Below are 10,893 nucleotides of genomic sequence, written 5' to 3' on the forward strand. Positions count from 1 at the left end.
CTGGGGAGGATGGTGACTTGGGTTCCCGTAGCAGAACCCATTTCCCCAAAGCTCCCCGACGAGCTCAGCTTTTTTCCTTAAGGCAGCTGAGGTCGGGGAAGGTGGGAGGGAAGAATCAGCTGCGCCAGAGGGAAGAGTAGACAGGTTTTGCATTTCTTTTTAGACTTTATTGTGTGCGTGTAGTGCTGGGGATGGCATGCCAGGCAAGCGCTCTGCCACTGAGCAGCTGCCCCAAGCCCTGCATTTTCTTTCACTTTCAGTCCACTTGAAGCTCCATGTCCTCATTGCTGACACAGTTAGTTTCAAGGGCCATTGACACAGCACCACAATCACATCGCCTTTGACTGTGACTGCAGGGCTTGCTGCACTGTTGTCATGACAACACTGAATCCTTTCCATCCAAACTGTGGACGTCTGGAATGTGACCCTACTGACAAGCCCCTTACTGTTCATGGATGCCGGCACGAGACACAAGAGCCCCGGTCAGAGACAAAAGGCTGCCTTACTCATGGCACAAGCACCCAGTCCAGCTAATTCTCCTTGCTCTCCAAGACTCACAGGGCCAACACGGAGGGGCCCGGATGGCTTGCAGTGCAGCAAGGAATTCTGATCTTGGGAAAAGGACCTCTTTCACGCCTGTTCTTTTCTTTGTCCTGGTAGGAGACATTACCTCATCCCTCAAGGTTTCTCGCTACAAACAAAATTTTGAGAAAAGGCCTCGTAAAGAGTGGTAAGGCCCTCACCGCTTAGTATCCCCAGTAAGAAGACGCAGGGATGCCTCAGGCTATGGCAGGTTGCCACGGTCATCACCTACCCCAGGTGGTTGAGGAGATGAAATGAGATGAACACCTGCATGTAATACACTCCACAATATCAGGTATTACATCAGCATCAGAGTTGGTCATGAAAGTTAAGGCAGTTCTTAACTCTTTATTAATGATTAATGAATATTTACATTAATTATTAATGAAATTGAAGCAGTTCTTTCTTTTTCTTTTTCTTTCTTTTTTTTGGTACTGAATATAAAACCCCAGTCCTTTATCTGTATTTTATTTAGAGACAGGGTCTCACAGAGATGCTCAGAGCCTTGCTAAATTGCTGAGGCTGGCTTTGAACTTGTGATCCTCCTGCCTCAGCCTCCTGAGGACTATAGGTGTGCACCACCATGCCTGGCTGAGGCAGTTCTTTTTTTTTGTTTTCTAATACCTTTATTTTATTTATTTTTTTGTGGTGCTGAGGATCGAACCCAGGGCCTCGCATGTGCTAGGCGAGCGCTCTACTGCTGAGCCACAACTCCAGTCCAGCAGTTCTTAACACACCCTTAACATGTGCAAAAGGTGAATGTGTACTCATTGAATAATAACTTAAATGCTATAAGGTAGGAGGGACCCTATTTTCCCAACCATACAAATTTGTATGTAATATCTAATAACATCTTGCCTTTTAGATGTTTTTTCAGTGACACTTCCAGATCGTTTGTCCATATTCTTTTATTTTCCAATTGAACTCATAATCCATTGGCTCAGGTCCAACTGGAAAAAACCAGTTATGGAAGAAGACCTGCCGCCTTGGGCCCACCTGTTGGCATCCAACTATAGTAAGTCATGAAGCATTTGCTTTGTATCACTACTGTCAGCAATTTTCATTTGGAAAAGTTTTTCATGAATTTAATAATAGGGTAAAATGTAACAAAACAGTAACAATTCCAGGGCCACAGCACTGGCTAAGGCGACAGCAGTGCCCCTAGACCACTGGCTGGCTAAAGGGCCACTTGTCATGCTTGTCAGCGGAGTGAGGAAGTCCATCATAAGAGGCAGCTGCCGGGTGGGCATGTGGCCTGGAGAACTAACACAGGAAGCTCTAAGATTGTTCACCCTGGGCTCCTGCAGGAAGTAGCTGTCCAAGCCTTCACTAAGCCTGACCTCAGTTGCCTGTGTCTGCCCCAAGAAGAGCGTTTGTTTGGCCACCTTCCTTCCAATAGGCACAGTCCTGAGTACATGGGGGCTCTGCTTCATGGTTATCAGCTTATTAAAAAGTTGGGAGGCTGGGGACGTGGTTTAATGGTAGAGCATTCACCTAGCATGCATGAGGCCCTGGGCTTGATCCCCAGAACTGCAGTGGGGTGGGGATTGGTTCCTGGATACACAGCTGGAAAGGCTAGAGGGCCTCAGGGAGAAAAAAAAAATTAGAGCCTGGGACTTAGATGTCATCCCAAACCAGTCTGAGGTTGAGAGAGACTAATAGGCAGGGACTTGAAGCTACCAAGATGAAAGGAAATTATAGCTCAAAGAGGAAGTGCAATAAAGTCACTCCAGCCGGGGGCAGTGACACAGGCTTTGTAATACCAGCGACTCTGGAGGCTGAGGCAGGAGGATCACCAAGCTCAGAGCCAGCCTTAGCAATTTATTGAGGCCCTAAGCAACTTAGTGAAACCCTGTCTCAAAATAAAGTAAAAAGGGCTGGGGATGTGGCTCTGTGGTTAAATGCCCTTGGGTTCAGTCCCCAGTACATTAAAAAAAAAAAAAGTACACTACAGCATTGTCTGTTTGTTTTTTTAATGGTTTAGCTTTTACTTTTATTTTTTCCACAATTTTATTGGTGCATTTTGGTTGTACATAACGGTGAGATTTGTTGTTACATATTTGTACATGCAATAACGACTTTTTAAAATAAATCATATAACATTTGTTAATTTATGCTTATTTGTACCATATTTATTTATTATGTTATTGTTATATACATATTGCTGGTTAATACATTCTTTTTTTTAAAGAGAGAGAGAGAATTTTAATATTTATTTTTTAGTTTTCGGCGGACACAACATCTTTGTTTGTATGTGGTGCTGAGGATCGACCCCGGGCCGCACGCATGCCAGGCGAGCGCGCTACCGCTTGAGCCACATCCCCAGCCCCAACTTTTTTTTTTTTTACAGCTCCGCTCTACAAGAGAAATTGGAGGAAATGGGATGGGGGAGGGAAAGACTAATGGAGGAGCTGCCTGGTCTATATGGGAGATTCAGCTTATCACAAGGTTGTCCATGTCTGTGGCAGAAGCAGGTTCCCACAACTCTGCAAGCCACCTGCTGCCTAGTTACAATCAGATCTGTCCTGGAACCAGTGTGAACCACACTTGACAGTGACTGTCCTCCTAGGGAATATATGTTTATTTCTTTTTAAACAAGTATATCAGGCATGATGGCAAATACCTGTAATTCCAGCAGCTCAGGAGGCTGAGGCAGGAGGATCGAAAGTTGAAAGCCAGCCTCAGCAACTTAGCAAAGCCCTAAGCAACTTGGTGAGATTCTGTCTCTAAATAAAATATAAAAAGTGCTGGGGATGTGGCTCAGTAGTTAAGTGCCCTGGGTCCAATCCCTGTTACCAAAAAACAAAGAAAAATCAAAACAAGGGTATGACAACCTGCACACCAAAATGAATTCTTGGTCACTGTAAACCAGTCACCTGATAAGGTAATGGTACTTGTTCTAAGAATGCAACCACAGTTCAGAGCATTCTGTAAAGAGTCACCCCATCTGTAGTGATGCTGTTGAATATGCCCAATGTTGTGACCTGTCTTCAGCATGAGGTTTGAAGTTGGGGAACCAGAACAAGCTTGCTGGGTGGAAGGGCCGTGAGGTTGGGTAAGACCATGTGAAAGAGGATGGATACAACAAAGAGGCATGTTTCCTTAGTGAGTCACGAACTTCCTGCAAACACAGAAGGTTTCAGAAATGTTTTTGAGAAATGCAACACTGTAGGACAATACCTTACACTCACTATTTCCTAGCATAGTTCTGGGTGCCAGGCAACCCTACAGAGTAGGGAAAACCATCTCTGTTAGGCATAGAGGAGCTGGGAACCTGCCTAAGTGTACACAATTCATAAGGGGTGAAGCTGGGATTTGAACTCAGGCAGTCTGTCACAAAAGCCCACACTTTCTGGGGGGAAGGGGTACAAGGGATTGAACTCAGGGGCACTTGACCACTGAGCCACATCCCCAGCCCTATTTTGTATTTTATTAGAGACAGGGTCTCACTGCGTTGCTTAGCACCTCACCATTGCTGAGGCTGGCTTTGAACTCATGATCCTCCTGCCTCAGCCTCCCGAGCTGCTGGGATTACAGGCGTGTGCCACCATGCCTGGCTATGCTTTTTAAAAAATATTTATTATTTTTTAGTTGTAGTTGGACACAATATCTTTATTTTATTTTTATGTGGTGCTGAGGATCGAACCCAGGGCCTCACATGAGCTAGGCGAGCACTCTACCACTGAGCCACAACCCCAGTCCCCCTGGCTATGCTTTTTATCACTACATCAAACTGCTTCTTGGTTAAAACAAAAGAGCATTACCCTCTAAGATGCAGACTTGAAGGGGAAGAAGCCTGTTTAGAAAACTGTACCAGATGAATTAATTAGAAAATCAACTTTGCCACTACATATATATATATATATATATATATATATATATATATATATATATATAGTGGTACTGGGGACTGAACCCAGGGGCACTGTGCTACTGAGCTACATGTCCTGCCTCCTTTTAAATTTTGTGACAAGATCTTGCTAAGTTTCCCAGGCTAATCTTGAACTTGAGGTCCTCCTGCCTCAGCCTCTCAGGTTGCTAGGATTACAGGTGTTAGAGTCTGTAAACAAGTCAAAATAACACCTGGCATTTTGCCAGGGGAATGTTAGAGTTCGTAAACAAGTCTGGATGGTGCCTGGCAAAATGCCAGAGGGAGTGGTTTGAGAAGTAACAAAAGCGAGCCATTAAGTGTGGAGATTCCTTATTGGTTGACTGATGTATCTAGTTTATGCTAATTAGATAAGCTGTGTGGAATGTATAAATACCGCTCCTGTCCTGCAATAAACGGCTCCCACTCCTGCTGTATCAAGTACACAAGTTATTCGTCATGACGTCGTCTATAATCCTAGAAGCTCAGGAGGCCAAGGCAGGAGGATCGCCAAGCTCAAAGCCAGCCTCACAATGGCGAGGTACTAAGCAACTCAATGAGACCCTGGCTTTAAATAGGGATTGGGATGTGACTTAATGGTTGAGTACCCCTGAGTTCATTCCCCAGTACCCCCCCCCAAAAAAAGTGCATTACTGGATGAACTGATATCCCAGGCAAATAAAGAACTACCACTTATGGGGTCCCTTCTCCATTTAAGAAACCAAATTATACTCACTAGAATCATTTGGTTTACCTTCAGTCCTACCCTGTAAGAGTATATTCTATCCTAGATCAGGAGGCATTTCATTGTTCAATATGCAAATTACAAGGTCATACTAGACTTTGAGGGGAACCAGTACCCTGCCTTTCCAGTCCCAAGAGCTCAGGCAATTTCGGGGCTTCCTGGGAAAACCAAAGACAATCACCAAGTCCTCAGGAGTTTCACTAGGTGTCTCGCATTCCATAACTACTGGCCACGTGACCTCCATCAGGCACAAGCGACCTCTGGTTCCACCGGCTGTGGCTTTCCAGCTGTACTCTGTCCCTGGTTCTCCCACTCCTCCACCATCCATTTTGCCTAGCACCAGGACTGTCCCCTTCCCCATGCTCAGCTCTGTGAGAAACTCCTGTCCATAGGGTCTGGAAAGAGAAGGCCTGCCTTGGAGGCAGACCAAGTCATACCGCTTCTTGGAACCTCGATTTTTTCACTGGTAAAATGGAAAACACCAGTATATTTCACTAGATTTTTTTTTTAATATTTATTTTTTAGTTGGATACAATACCTCTATTTATTTACTTTTATGTGGTGCTGAGGTTCGAACCCAAGGCCTCTCACGTGCTAGGCGAGAGCCCTGCTGCTGAGGCACAACCCCTGTCCTATTTCACTGGATTTTATAGGGATTAAATGAAATTATGTACCTTGAACCATATCACTTCATTTAGTTACTTCTCAAGTATTTATATGTACACTAAACTGCATAAGTAATTTTTTAAAATTTGGTGTTGGGGATTGAACCCAGGGCCTTGTGCATGCAAGGCAAGCAGTCTACCAATATACCCCAGCTCTCCATAACTACTTTTAAGGACTCAGAGAACAACAAAATCAATTAGGATCCTTGAGAAGTTATAGTCTTACAGGACAAATGAAACATAAAAGTAATTGCAATTATAAAGCATAATGCAAGCTGGGCATGGTGGCCCATACCTGTAATTCCAGCTTCTTGGGAGGCTGAGGCAGGAGGATCTCAAGTTTGAGGCACATTCTCAATTTTTTTTTTAAACAGAATGCAGTCAGTATCATAACACATAAACATGCTAAAGTGGAACTCTGCAAATGTTTGTTACATGCAAAATACTCTAAGCTTTTCCTTTCTGATCCACCATCTGTGGTGGAACTGCTGCTGAGATAGATTTTCTAAAAACAAAAAATTCTTGCAGGAAGACTATCATGCTCAAGGCTGAACCCTTGGATGCTATAGAAAATGTAAAGGTCAAGATCCCCAATTAAGGAAGGAATTCCTTCTGATCAACAGAGACTGATCTGTGTTGGTAAGCAACGGGATGAACTTTGTCTGACTACAACATGGAGAAGGAATCCACTCTTCATCTTGAGCCGAGGCTTTGTGGTGGTGCTAAGAAAAGGAAGAAGTCTTAGACCACTACCAAGAAGAATAGCCTAGGAGAAAGAAGGTTAAATTGGCTGTCCTGAAATAATGAAATTGGCAACATTCGTTGCCTTTGTCAGGAGTGTCCTTCAGATGAATGAGTTTTCATGTCCAGCCACTGTGACAGACATTATTGTGGCAAGAGTTGTCTGACTTACTGATGCAACAAACCAGAAGACAGCATGCCTTAAACATAGCAGCTTGGGAGGCTGAGGCAGAAAGATCACAAGTTCAAAACCAAACTTAGTAACTTAACAAGACATAAGCAACTCAGAGAGACCCTGTCTCTAAATGAAAAATAAAAAGAGCTAGGGGTGTAGCTCATTGGTAAAGCACCCCTGGTTTCAATCCCCAGTACCAAATAAACAAATAAGAGACATGAACTAATAACAAAAGAAAAAAAATACTCTGTAAGGTTTTGTTTAATCTAAATTCTAGTCGCTACAACCAAATACATGCTGAGACACTGTTAAAAAAATTCTTCCAAAAGAGAAAATTATGGCTTCCAATTGTCTCCCGAGTAAAGTAAAAACTCTTTATAATGGCATTCTTTCTTCAATAAAGAGATCACAGACTCTTTCTTGGCTTTGTTCCATTCCTTACACTTGCCCTGCAGTCAGCTGAACCCAGCTCTTCCCAGTTCCTGAAACATGCCTCGGGCTTCCCACCTTCATGCTTTTGATTTTTTTTTCTGTGTCCCTTTGAAACCTCCTACCTCTAGCTTCTACTGAAATACAGCCAGACTTTATGTCACAACCACTACTCACCCTGTCTCCTAAGGCAGAAGTGATTTCTCTGATCTTTTCCTTGTGGCACTGATACAGCCTGCTTTTGTGAGTGTGTGTGTGTGTGCATGTGTGTGTGTGTGTGTGGGGGGCATGCTGGGGATCTAAGAATCACAAAAGACCACATATCATATGATTGATTCCATGTGTACATGGAAGATGTCCAAGTAGGAAAAGCAGAAAAGAGATTGATGTTTGCCTAGGTGGGAGGTAAGGACGAGAGAGAGACTGGTAATGGGAAAAAATTCTTATGCTAAGCAAAAGTTCTGCCTCTAAGCTATACCCTATTGCATCCTGCTTCTTATTGCAGTTATCTGTGTTTTGCTTCTCCTGCAAGGCTGTGACATCCCAAGGTCTTGAAAATATAGTGCACATATGTTCGAGAGGTAACTAAATAAAGTGACTAGTCTGAAGGGACTATTTCTATGCAGGGCCCAAGCAGATGTCTGAGCCACCTGTTCAGGCCCAGGTAGAGGAGCAGGGAATTCTGAAGATCTGTAGGAAGAGGCAGCACAATAGCGCACACATGGACCTGAATGAAGCTCAAAGTCCTTGCTCTGAATCCACTGTGGTAACTACAGTCACTCCAGGGGTCTTGTTCTACCAGGGTGCCCCAGTCCCTCAGCATCCTTTTAAGAGAATAATCCTTTTAAAAGTTGTTTAAACCAGATTTGGTGCACACCTATGACCCCTGGATTCAACCCTCAGTACAAAAACTAAACATTAAGTGAAAGAAGCAAGTCACAAAAGACCACATAGCATATGACTCCATGTATGTATATAAAATGTCCAAATAGGAAAAGCAGAAAAGAGATTAATGGCTGCCTAGGTGGGAAGTAAGGATGAGAGAGACTGGTAATAGGAAAAAAATTCCTTTTTTCAATATTTTTTAGTTTTGGTTGCACACAACAGCTTCACTTTATCTATTTATTTTTATGTGGTGCTGAGGATTGAACCCAGGGCCTCACACATGCAAGGTGAGCACTCTACCACTGAGCAACAATCCCAGCCCCCAAAGGAAAAAATTCTTATTGGAGTGATGAAAATGTTCTTTGGATTTTTTATGATGCCAGGAATTTGAACCCAACTCTGGAGGTGGAGGTTGGATGATTTTAAGTTCAAGGACAACCTTAGCAACTTAGTGAGACCTTGTCTCAAAATAAAAAATAAAAGGGCTGGGAATGTAGTTCCTTTGTAGAGTATTCCTGGGTTTGATCCCTAGTACCTCAACAAAACAAAACAACAACAACAACAAAAACTTTTATTGAGATATAATTTATAGGTCATAAGATTGTTTCATTTAAAAAAGTAGTGTTCTGGGCTGGGGTTGTGGCTCAGCAGTAAAGTGTTCGCCTAGCATGTGCAAGGCCATGAGTTCCATCCTCAGCACCACATATAAATAAATAAAATAAAGGTACATATAAAAAAAGTAATGTTCAGGCTGGGTGCAGTAGTGCAGTCCTGTAATCCCAGCAGCTCAGGAAGTTGAGACAGGAGGATTGTGAGTTCAAAGCCAGCCTCAGTAAAAGGGAAGTGCTAAGCAACACAGTGAAACCCTGTCTCTAAATAAAATACCAAATAGGGCTGGGGATGTGGCTCAGTGATCTAGTGCCCCTGAGCTCAATCCCTGGTACCCCCCCCCAAAAAAAAAAGAAATGTTTAATATTTTTTCATCTGTATTCAGAACTGTGCACCAATGATTAACATCATATGGAATATTTTTTTGGGGGTAGGGGTACCAGGATTGAACTTGGGGGCATTCAACCACTAAGCCACATCCAAGCCCTGTTTTTTATTTTTATTTAGAGACAGGGTCTCACTGAGTTGCTTAGCACCTCACTGTTGCTGAGGCTGGCTTTGGACTCACAATCCTCCTGTCTCAGCTTCCCGAGCTGCTGGGATTACAGACATGTGCCACCATGCCTAGCTCACATGTAACATTTTTGGGTTCAGTCTCCTAGCATCATAAAAAATCCAAAGAACATTTTTCATGAGAAAATTTTTCCCATTATCAGGTTCTCTCTCTTCCTCACCTTCCATCTAGGCAACCATTAATCTCTCTTCTGTCTTTCCTACTTCAAACATTTTATATATATATATATATATATATATATATATATATATATATATATATATATAATCATATGAGGTCTTTTGTGATTTGCTTCTTTCACTTAACATTTAGTTTTGAACTGAGGATTGAATCCAGGGGAACTCCACCATTGTTACATCTCCAGCCCTTTTATTATTTATTTTTGAGACAGGGTTTTGCTAGCTTATTGAGGCTGGCCTTGGGCTTGTGATCCTCCTCCCTCAGCTTCCTGAATCACTGGGAGTTGCAACTGGGCCCAGTTTTCCAACCCTTTTGTGTCCATGTGTCAGCATGGACACAGATTATAAATCAGCCTTAAGGCTTTGGATTCAAATAACCTTCAGGGAGCCCCCACCTTGAGTCCACACACTTCCTTAAGTGCTTTCAAACATTCTACTGTCTTTAATCACAACAGTCCTATGTGGAAATTTTTATTGTCTCAAGCTACAAGGCTTACCTGTCTTTTGGAAGGTTTAGATTTAAAAACAAAACAAAACAAAACAAAAAAAGGGCTGGGGACACAGCTCAGTTGGTAGAGTGCTTGCCTTGCATGCATAAGGCTCTGGGCTCAATCCCCAGCACCATTAAAAAAAAAAAAAGTAAAAAACATGGTAACATGGTCCAGGGTAGCAACTCCAGGCCTACAGGGACCTGCAAGCAGCGGGTGGCCAGGTTTGGGAGGACGGGCGCAGTGGGAGGAGCATGTGCATCTTCTAACTTTGGCTGCTGCGGAGTAGCTCTGAGCAAGGATGAGGGAAATGCAGATTTTGTGTGAATTTTCGAAATTTTAAATAAGGAGCAACAGCGAGCCAAACAAAACAACAGCACAGGTCAAATTTGACCCAGGAGACTGCCGCCGTGGACGGGTTTCTTTGGCTCAAAACTCATAGTCAACTCCCCCCCCCCCCCCAAAGAAAACGTGCTGCAGGAGGGCCATCATTCAGTCCTTCATTCCGCCGTGAATTGCCAGTCCCTAGAGGGATGTGGTGGACTGACGCGGAACCGGGTGGAATAGGGAGGCTGCGTTGGGAGCTGCGGAGGAACCGCGATTGGGGATCTGGCCCCGCCAGGAGGGCAGCCGCCTTCCCCACGGCTCCTAGGGCGCCCCGCGCCTGTGCAGGCGGCTGGCGGAGAACCAGGGTCGTGCGGACGTGGGCTTCGGGCGGGTCGGGCGGGACCGCGAGCTTTCCACTAACTTCCCAAGACAGGAGAAAACCCAAACGCATGCGCGCGCACACACACACACACACACACACACACACACGAGCTCAATTGCTCTCTTCCAGAAACGGCTCTAATTAGCCCTTCTTGGCTGCCTCCCTCACAGCATAGTGCGGCATCAGGAAAGCAGCGGTAGAGAAAGGCTCTTCGGTTAGAATCTGTGGGTTCGGGTCCTGGGTA

This window comes from Marmota monax, unplaced genomic scaffold, assembly GCF_021218885.2.
Source record: "Marmota monax isolate L192 unplaced genomic scaffold, Marmota_monax_Labrador192_F-V1.1 WCK01_AAM20220418_F8-fsc00178, whole genome shotgun sequence".
NCBI lineage: Eukaryota > Metazoa > Chordata > Mammalia > Rodentia > Sciuridae > Marmota > Marmota monax.